The sequence below is a fragment of the Notamacropus eugenii genome, chromosome 5 (assembly GCF_028372415.1).
Source record: "Notamacropus eugenii isolate mMacEug1 chromosome 5, mMacEug1.pri_v2, whole genome shotgun sequence".
Taxonomy (NCBI): Eukaryota; Metazoa; Chordata; class Mammalia; order Diprotodontia; family Macropodidae; genus Notamacropus; species Notamacropus eugenii.
In genome coordinates this window covers 115128475-115139249 of record NC_092876.1, presented here as the reverse complement: position 1 = coordinate 115139249, position 10775 = coordinate 115128475, and positions in this window count along the sequence as shown.

Here is a 10775-nt window from a genome sequence, read left to right as displayed (position 1 = left end):
TGTGTAGTGCTTAACTCACTGGGTTGCTTTGAGATGCAAATGAAATCATGGGAAGTGCTTTGCAAACTTTAGAAATACTAAATAAATACTAGTTAATCTTTTATAGCCAAAAGAATCCTTATATTAATAACAGCAGCTCACATTTACATAGCACTTTGTAATTTATAAAGTACTTACCAACCAATAATCCTATGAGATTGTAGTGTACACATTATTCCCATTTCACAAATGAGGAAACAGACAAAAAGAAGTCACACAGCTAGGTTATGGGTAAGTCAGGACACAGTTTGTGAAAAAGTCAAGCCAAGACTAAGCACAGGGCATTCGACCCAAATCTTCTGCCACTCTCTGGTGCTCTTTCTACCAGACTCTGTCACAGAGATTAGACTTTTAACACATACTTATGTACACAAAGTTAGCAATCAACATCAAAAGTGCCACATTCAATCTAGCAGAGCAGTGATATTTTCATGTGTTTCTATTTGTATGAAATGCTTTCCCACTAATTGAGTGCTTCAAAACCACTGAACTAACACTAGGGTGATTCACCTGTTCCCAATTTAACACCAGGAAATTTAAATGGGTGTTAACCAAAACCCTGGTAGTGTTAGGAACTTATGCATTAACTGCTTCCTGTTAACTGTTTTAAACCTTTCTTTAATTGATACCACCATGGATTTATTTTTTAATGTAAAATCTTCTGATCTAAACAATTTTTCCTATTTTTTTCTGGTTTGAAGAGTGAACCACATGAAAGATGTGGAAATCACTTCATTTCTCTAGGACTCAGTTTCCCTGTGTATAAAATGAGAAGGTTGAACTAATTTTATTTCTAGGTTTCCTTTCCAGATGTAAAAAATCTGTGGTTATATTCTCTCTCTGACTAAAAAAGGCGACACTTTTCTATTCCAGCTCTCAGGTTCAGTAAGACAGGCCTGACGACAGTTAGCTTGGGAACCTAATCCCTAGGTGTAGGTTTGTAAAATCTGGAAACTGAATCAAGTGAACTCCAATTCACTTGACCGTTGACACTGGAAATAGGCCTCCAAGGCCTCGCTTAGTGCATGCCTAATGCATTAAGCATTATTTAAAGAAAGAAGGGGTGGGGAGTAAAAAACTGCCCAAAGCATTTTACCAAGTGAATTTTCCCCTTAATCCTTAAATAGCATTTATCAAGTGCTTACTGTATCAAACCAATGTTCATTTTGTAGGGATAGATTCTGATTAATTTGTATTTGATTTATCAAAATAATATTTTGAAGGCTCTGTTTGATATTAAGTCTTACCCCAGAATCCTTTAGCTAGTTGATAAAGTCTTTGTTCTTAGGAACAGGAAACCACCTTTTGCCATGAATGAACTCCGAAGGTTTCAAACCCCAAAGGTTTGAAATGAAACAAACACCAGAGCAAGAGGGGGCTATAAACTGATGATCCACAATTCAAATGGTTCACACCTTCTTAGCTGCCTGCATTTTTATGGCAATCTTAATCTCATCTTCATGTGGACCATAGGCTCTTCTTCGCCCTTGATCCTTTCCCATTAGCTATGTTTTCATTTATATGCACACTTCCAAACTCAAAGCAGCATATAGTCAGTCATGCAGAAATATTTATTCTCTTTCCTTGGTTACAGGGACTGTTTGTGGATTGCATGCTATCAAGTCCAACTGATTCAAATGCCATCTGTTTTAAGGGAACTGCTCATGTCATTTTGCAGAATCTGGGCAATTTACATATTTCTGTTTCAACACCAAATTTCAGTTCTGTTTTCTTATTCTAGCAGTATCAAGAGAATCCAATCCTACAGGTTAATACTCTGGAAAGATGCTGAGATAATACCATATTTCACCATATAATCATTGCACCCTGGGGGTGGGGTGGGGTGGTATTCTAGTCCAAGAATTGATTTAGAACCTTTCAATCATGATATAATTCTGTTTGTTACACAGCTCTAAAGGAAAACAGCAGCATTGTATTCACCAGTGGCATATGGATACACATTTATCTCTTCCATATTGCAAGCAGGGAGCCTAGAATTCTCATTGCACACACAGTCAGTATTTTTCTGAAAGTGCACTTGCATGGTTGGTTTAGAGAGCTGCAGTATTAATGGAATTGTCATTCAATCCAATGAAGAGCCGTAGGAACAAGGGGAGCTGGCAGGCAGGTGAAGCTGCCATGAGTAAGTTACTTACACCTTAGTGAGCTAACTAAACTGTACAGTTCATCTGCCAGCGATAAATTAATGTTTGAAGCATTTCTTTCTGATTATGGGTAAATATAAAAACTATAGTGTGGGCTTCAAGCTAAAAGTGTGTTCACTGAACAGCATGGAAACAACTACGGAAAGACAATTTTCAGGGAGTGAAAAGTTAGTGTGAGATTGGCAGAAACTAAAAGGTAAGTAATACCAGCACAATTTTTTTTAAAAAAGCTTCATTTTTTTTGCAAAAAAAAATTTGTCATAAGATCTGTGACAATTGTGTGGTGAAATACAGTAAGCCAATAGATACATAGGAAGAAGGAAAACCAAATATTGACAAAAATTCAAAGAGTAGCTTTTCTGCTTATAAAGGCTCAACCTTATTGATCTCTAGTTAAGCACTATCTCTGTAGTTGAGGCAAAGACTGTGCCTTGTAGATGGTATTAGAGTTGATTTTCAGTTCTTCAGACTATTCAAAGAAATGTTTTTGAAAAGTGAAAACCAACCCACAAATTTCTCTTCTAGCTGGATCCCTGGTTCTGTTGGTGACAAAAAGTTTCATCTTGGGATTGGTCATCAAATCTTGATAAATAATCATTTATATGGTACTTATAATAGATGAATATTTGTTGAATTTAGCTTCCTAATTAATATAGTGCTATTTAGTATGATTGAAATTAAATTAGACATAGTCTATACCCTATAGATAACAGTTAAGTACTTAAGGTTGGTGCCTAATTCATTAGACACTGTCCTTGTACTACGTACTCAGAATCAAAATTTGTTCCAAATCTCAATGCAAGGAGAGAATGGGAATTAGCATTTGAAAACACTAACGGAAATAGTTTACATTTTAGTGGCACTGTTTTCATTTGAAGTTTAAAAAAAGAGCATTAAAGTCTCAGATTAAAGGCACTATAGAATTATAAAGTAATCTTCTTTAGAAATCTCTTCATCTCTAAAGAAAACTAATAGTTCAAGATATGATGTGAACGGGCTGAAGGGTACAGAAGTGTGACTAATGGAACAGGCATTAAGTTGGGAGGCAGAAGACTTGGGTTCAAATCCGTGTCCTGCCAGTCACTCTTTTTGGGACTTTGAAAAAGTCACTTCACCATTCTAATTCTCCCTTTTTCTGAAAAGATAAGTAACAACATAAAGCATCATGTACTCAGTGTCTTGTCCAGAATAGATTCTTAATTGTTTGTTGAGTTGGATTGAATGCAGGGCCAGAGGACTTCAGAGTCCAAGATGAATCACTTCTAGCTGGGGGTTGACAGGGTAGAAGGGCCAGATTCAGCCTCTAAGATTCATTTCAGAACTTAAATTCTTTTCCGTGGCCTAGTGTTTCTCTCCTACTTGGGATCAGTGATGGAACATTGGAAACTTTACAAGCAGTAACAAGATCATTTTTAAATGTGTTTCTAAAAACAAAATATATTGGTCATCAAAGATTGAGGTCCAAGTTTCAGTATCCTGGGAATGCATGGAGTTATACATTCAGAGCTAAAAGAGGTCTGTAAATGAATGAGTAAATGGGGAAAGGGGGGGAAAGGGGGGAAGAGGAGTGGATAGGAAGTGGACAATGGGAACCTTGCCCTCAGAGGGTACAAATAAATTGCCCATAAATTGGCATGGGCTCTAGTTCCTATCCAATCTGGCATTCTTCTGACCTCTCAAAGCTCATCAGATCACAGACATCTTCAATACTCCCCCTACAAATAGGAAAAAAAATAGAGGCAAAAAGACAAAAGTAATAACAGGGCCATTTAATCATGGTTTCATGTTGACCCAGGAAGTAAAAGTAGGCTCTTGGTACTGTTGATGCTTTATTTGAGGAACAGAACAGGCTCCAGATGGCAGAGAGCCCAAGGCCCCTTCCCCACACAGAGATCCTTGTCCTTGCTCACTTCCAAACAAGGGCAGAGAAAGGGTATTTTGCCTGATGGGTAGCTAGAACTTTTTTTCTCTAGGTGGTATATTGGGTAGAGTGCTAATCCTGGGATTGGATAGACCTGAATCAAAATCCTGATCAAACACAAATTGAAAGCCATTAGAGGAGTCAGGAGTTATATAAAAAGGTTAGAATGGTGGTAAGTCATTTCCTCCCTTAGCCTCAGTTTCCTTTACATATGTTAACTCATTTGATCCCCGAAACACTCCTGCAAAGTGGGTGCTATTATTTCCTCCACTTTACAGATAAGTAAATGGAGGGGCGGGGTGGGGGGGAGTGTTTAAGTGACTTACTCAGGGTGTCTATGACAGGATAGAAACTCAGGTCTTCCTCACTCTCAGTACCACACTCTATCCATTGCAATACCCAATACTTCAAGTTTTTACTACTGCTCTAACCTCTCTTTCCTCCCTTCATAGGAGGATCCAAGCTAAATGTTTTACCTCACCAATAAAAACTTTTGAGTATGTGTATATGTAAATATATATATTTATATATATATCCACTTATTTATAAAGAATATATGTACAATTGTACTATATTATTATGTACTATAGAATGGACAAAAATATAAAAGGGTGAAATAAGGCTTTATTAATGATGCAAAAATATTTGTGTTATAAAATTATGATTAATAATGGTATTTTAGTGAAGCTATGTGATTGAATATCTTCATTATTATTTAATGTCTTTGTTTCATATTTTGAGATGCAGAAAATCAAAGGTCTGGCTGGATTGAATTTCATTTTAAACACTTGGCTTCTGTGGTCATCAGGAAAACAATTTTAAGAGTCATGGACCCTCTGAATGCCATGACCAAAAAAAAAAAAAAAATAGCCCAGACATTGTATTGGGGCTTGTCCCTCTACTCCCCTAACATGAAGTCTCCATTCTAACAGCTATTCAACTGTTTCCCTATACTGTGTGCTTTAAATCCTTTATGACTTTATCCATATTTTCTTATATGTCCCATGTAGCACCACCTCTGGGCTACCTCCCTAATCCCTGATCTCACAGATAAACTGACTCTCACATGGCATTTAGCTACTTCTCCTCTAAGGCTTCTATCAAAAGGTGATCTTTATAGGCTGAAGCTTCTAAGACAATAGTTCATTTGTCCCCCTTCAATGTGCTCCTCAATATTAATCAACAAATGGACACCAATTAGGGATTTACTAAGAAACTAGAATGAGAAAAGTGGTTATAAAATGATCTCTCCATACTTAGGACACGCTTTATCCTTAAAAATTCACAAGGCTCCTTGTGACTTTGAAACTAAAAAAACCATACACAGGCCTGAAGATTCCTAGAGTTTCCCCCAAAGGAATGGGAGAACCCCTTTCTTATTCATGTGCTGCATAGCATGGGAATTGTACAGTATCCATTTCATAACTTAGCAATAGTTACAATTTTATCTAGCTTGTTGCAGTAACCTAATATTCACCAGGAGTTTATTTAACTAGCAGAGTCAATATTAGGGAATCTGGCACATGGGGCAAATTCAATAGGGAAGGGAGAGACAGAAAATTCAGGGCATCTTGAAGCTCATGGGCAAACTTAGAACATTCTGTCTGAAGTAGATTCTCAAGTCAGGAAAAGGGATTTTCCCTGAGGAGACTAGCAATGCTTGGATTCAAAGAGGGAAGAGGAGATCATGCTTCCATATATCTCTTCTTCCTGAGATCCCAACATCAGGGCATGCTTCCTTAGTTAGTCCTCTGAGAAGGGAAGGCTCCTTCATGTTGGCACCTGAAAGGAAGAAGGAAAGAAGAGTCCCTGAAGCTCTGGAAAACCTCTTGCTAGTTATGACTGTTCATCAGATCTCCATAGTATCTACTTTATAGACAGGAATGAGATTATTGTTGTTATTTTCTATTTTGACCTCATATTTGGACCCCATCAGTGACAAATGAGAGCCCAAATACTAATAGAACCATATTCTTGTATACTACCCCCTTTCCAGGCAAGTTTGGCAATCCCCTGGAGGACGGCCCTGTGATGCTAATTTTGTGCAGAGAGACATCATTCCTGATTGGTTGAGAGACCTTTGAGCTTCTTCTGTGTACAGGCTATGTTTTACATGAAATTGAGGAAAAAAAGTGCTGCAAAGCACTTTTATTGATGCTACTTTTTAAACAAAAATTATCAGAAGAAAAACATTTAACCCCATTTTGTATTACCTGAAAGTCAATTTCTCTAGTTAGGAAGCTGTTAATATATTTTTCCTTAAGAGGACTGACAAATGTACAAAACACTTATAACTTCATGAAGTAATAAGTTATCTTCCACTAAATGACATTATCCACTTGTTGAATAAATGCTTATTTAATCTGATCCAATTTAAATCCAGTTCTCAAGAGGGGCCCATTCACATCCTGGCAACAATGTGTTTAAGGAAACATACTCTTTTATGAAAGACTACACACTTGGAGACAGGTTCTTTAGTTTTGGTGCACAAAGTGTCAATTCTGAGGATGCAGGCTAGGTCACTGGATCTAGAAATCAGTCCTTACATACCACCATTGTCCATTCTGCCAGCATTCCTTTGATGTCACCCACTGCTTAGGCACTGGGGACATATTCAACATAATTCCCACCCTTCCTTCCTCTCCTCCTCCCTCCCTGAGAAGGCAAGCACTTTGATACAGATTATACAATGTGTAGTTGCCTTGAAGTAAAAATGATCTTTTTATTTGCTTTAGATGTGACTTGTGAAAAACTCTCCTTTTTTAGGAGTCTGTTTTCACTGGAGTGAACTGGAATGTACTCCTTCCTTCCCCCTTGTAAATTTCTGAGCTTCCTTCAAAGCAACCACTTCCTATCTTCTTGAGCTGATACCTTCTAGTTCCTGGGCTATCTCCAGTCATCTTGATCTATATCTTTCCACTGGACCCAGATGACTCCAGAGGAGAGAGTGAGGTTGGTGACTTTGCCCTGCCTCACTTAAATCCAACTCACTTGCAAGTCATGGCATCACCTCCCTGATGTCATGGTCCTCCTTGAGAACAAAGGGCAAGCAACAACTGGGTATGTGAAGAAGAGAGACTTTGAGAAAAAAAAGCAAAGACTGAGGGAAAGAAAGGGTGAGCCAGACAGGCAAGGCATGAATTTTTGAATAGTGAACAGAAACCTCCAGAGCCATAAATAGGGGAAATCTGCCCTCCAACATATAATTTAATTCATAGCATCTACAACACCCAAGACAGTAAAGAGGAGACTTCTCTGGTGAAATCATTCTCTCTTAGTGGAGCTGAGATTTTTTTTTCTTGCTCCCAACTTGAACAACCCATTTACTCTTGTGTATTTTGTCCTCTAACCTAAGAAGTATGTTGTCCCAACTTTTATTTTGCTGACTGATTGAATAAGTATGTTTGCTTGTTACTTGTTAATTTCTTTTGTACACTTAAGTAGTTGGTAGGAAGGAGCTAAGCTGGCCAAACATAGACTAATTGTTATCTTCTCCTTTAGAATAATCAGTGAAAAAATAATTTTGTACTGAACCCCTAAAAGAAAATCATGTCCCTAAACTGCAAATATCTGATATAATTCTAGCTCATTACCACTACTGGAGATAAGAAAATGAAGGAGTAAGCACCTCCTACTCCACCCAAAGATAAAAGTTAAATTCTCCCTTGGAGACTGGCAATAGTGTATAGATCTTACATATTTAAATATACCCTTCCAACACAGGCGGCTCCAAGTCCCTATGGACTTGTTAATCTCATTTGTTAATACATTTGCAATGTCAAATCAAGAATTAGGCAAGTCCAGGAAATAAAATCTCAACAAATATGTGAAAAATATAAGAAAAAGGGCTCAGGATTGCTGCTTATATAGGAAGGGAAGAAGGAGGAAGAGGTGGAGAACAAGAGGACAAGAAAAAAGTTTGTAAAGCACTTGGCAATTATTGTTTCATCTGATACTCAACAACCTTAGGAGGCAGGTTCTATAATCATCCCTATTTTACAGATGAAGAAACTGAGGAAGACAAGAGGTTAAGTGATTTGGACAGTCACTTCAGTATCTGAGACTGGGTTTGAATTTGGATTTTCCTAACTCCAGCCAGGCGCTCAATCTAGTGTACCACCTACCTGTGTCATGGTATGCAAGGGTGGGGAACCTCTGGCCTTGAGACCACGTGAGGCCCCCTAGGTCTTCAAGCCCTTTGACTGAAGTTAAATTTCATAGAACAAATCCCCTCAATAAAAGGATTTGTTCTGTAAAACTTGGACTCAGTCAAAAGACTGCACCCAAGGACCTAGAAGGCACATACGGCCTCAAGCTATTCTTGATTCCCAGCAGTCCCTGCTTTTCCATTGCTGTGCTTCCAGGCAACCTTAACTTCTGATGCATTTCTTTTAGCCTACCTGCTTAAAGCTCCCTTTATAATAACTACAGTTGCTCTAATAGACTGCTATGATTCTGGATATTCACCTAACTTGGTAAAGCTGTTGTTAGCATTATTCAAAAATCACTTGTATTCTAGGACTCCATCTTTGTTGTCCTACCACCTGTTAGCAAATAAGAGCCTTAAGGAATCCTCAAGAAATCAAGTAATGTTTGTTCTAGGTTTAGATCCCACCTCAAAAAGAAACTACTCTTTCCTCTGGGTGTGGCATCTCAATAGTGTGCAGCTTCAAAAATGTACATTTAGCCTATCTCCTATCTTGGTGATCTGACCATCCTAAGCCATTTCCATGGTCAATTTTTGTTACCCAGAAACACATACTGCAAATGCCCTGGGTCTAAAGGTGGAAGATAGGGGTTCAAAATCTTGCTCTTCATTAATTAGGCAAAGGTAGCCTGGTACAAAGGAAAGACAGATTCTAGAGTCCAAAGACTTGAGTTCAAATCCTACTCCTGACACTAAATGTATTACCATGGAAATGTTACTTCACCTCTTGGGTCCTCAATTTCCTCATGCATAAAATGAAGGGATTGGAAGAGATTTTTTCTAGACCCACAATTCTATAAATCTTCTACTCAGAGGGTTTTCCTCTAGATACACACAAACAGGACCCTGTTTTTAGCATCAAGCCCAGCAGCACAGGAGCCCAGAAATATATAAACTCACAGGGACAAGCCAAAAGGGAATATTATACCATTGGTTACATGGCAAAAAAGCTGTAAAGGGAAATCATCTTAGCTGGTCTGTCTGACAACTAAAGTGTTCAGTACCTTAGAATATATCACACATGTGGCTAACACAAAAGTTGGTGGACATTTGAATTATTTAATACTACTAATACCCCAGATCTATATAATCACTTCCCCAAGGGCAACAATGATATGGAAATGCCTTTTTGGGTGTTCAGTCAACTTGACCAAACCCCACAGGGAGCAAAGAAAACACTCAGATGAGGGTAGAGAAACCCAAACTCCCTAAGGCACCAGAACTATGTGCCAAAGAAACCTACTTCTTCTCACTCCCATACTTAATTCACTCAGATGTTCACTCTCTTGCTGAAAAAAACAACGATGGAACCCTAGTTTCTCAAGCAGCCTTCTTCTGCAAGATTCCCCCATTGTATGCCCTATAAACAGTCATCATTCCCTGTAAGGGAAAATTGCAAAGAGCTGGACATAAGGCTGTCAAACCCTGGGTGTTAGTAAACTACCTGCTAAGCTGAGGCACCTGGCTACTCTCCTTCCTACCTGCATCTGCTAACACCTGTAGAAATGATGTTGTGCCTGTGCACTCAGTTCCCTCTTGTCTTCCCCAAACTAACAGCCCCTCTTGCTCCCAGAGCCTGTGCGATGAGCTCAACTTTCACTAACTACATGTGGTTTTATTTTTCTTCTGTTTCTCATATGGCTGCTTTACAACAAGATTACTTCTTAGCCAGATAGAAAATTGCACATGACCATAGATTTATAGTCCTTGTGTATAGTGTAAGACTTGTTCCTCTATTCCAGCCCAACTTGTCCCATTGCTCCTTGGTGGCTTTTTGGATTCAATTTTCTACTGATTCATCTGACCATATACCTTCTATCTCCTGATGTGCATTTCCCCTGAGGGGAGGCAGCTGAACTTCCATCTGCGCCAGCTCAAGGCAACTTCTACCTCCTGATACCCCCAACCACCTGATCTCCAGCCTCCATATACAAAGAGGAGTGACCTTCCCTTTCACCAGGAGCCTGTCCCCTGAGTGAAGAGGAAGAGGAAGGTTAGTGGGGAATGGGACTTTCAACATCTGCTATACAGTTTAGATTTCCATCTCCTGCTACTTTGTTTCCAGACTCCTCTAGGAAGAGGAATAATACCTTCCATTCAATGACTAACACACTCACACTGGTCATACTCTACACACCTGTGATTCTGAATCCCTGCAGTTCATCATTTGAACCCCAGTCCCTATCCCTCAATTTCCAATTTCTTATTACTATTGCTCTGAATCCTTCTATTCCAAAATCCAAATCAGATAATAATCACTTCTTCCACTGTACCCTTTGGAATGCCTGGATAACAGGCAATAAATTTGCCTTCATCTTAAATCTTTTCTCCTCCCATTCCTTCTGTCTTCCAGGAATCACTGAGACCTGGCTCCATACTGATGACACAGCTCTCTGAAAATTCTTCCCAGTACTAACTGCACCTTCACTCACCGTCCTCAGCT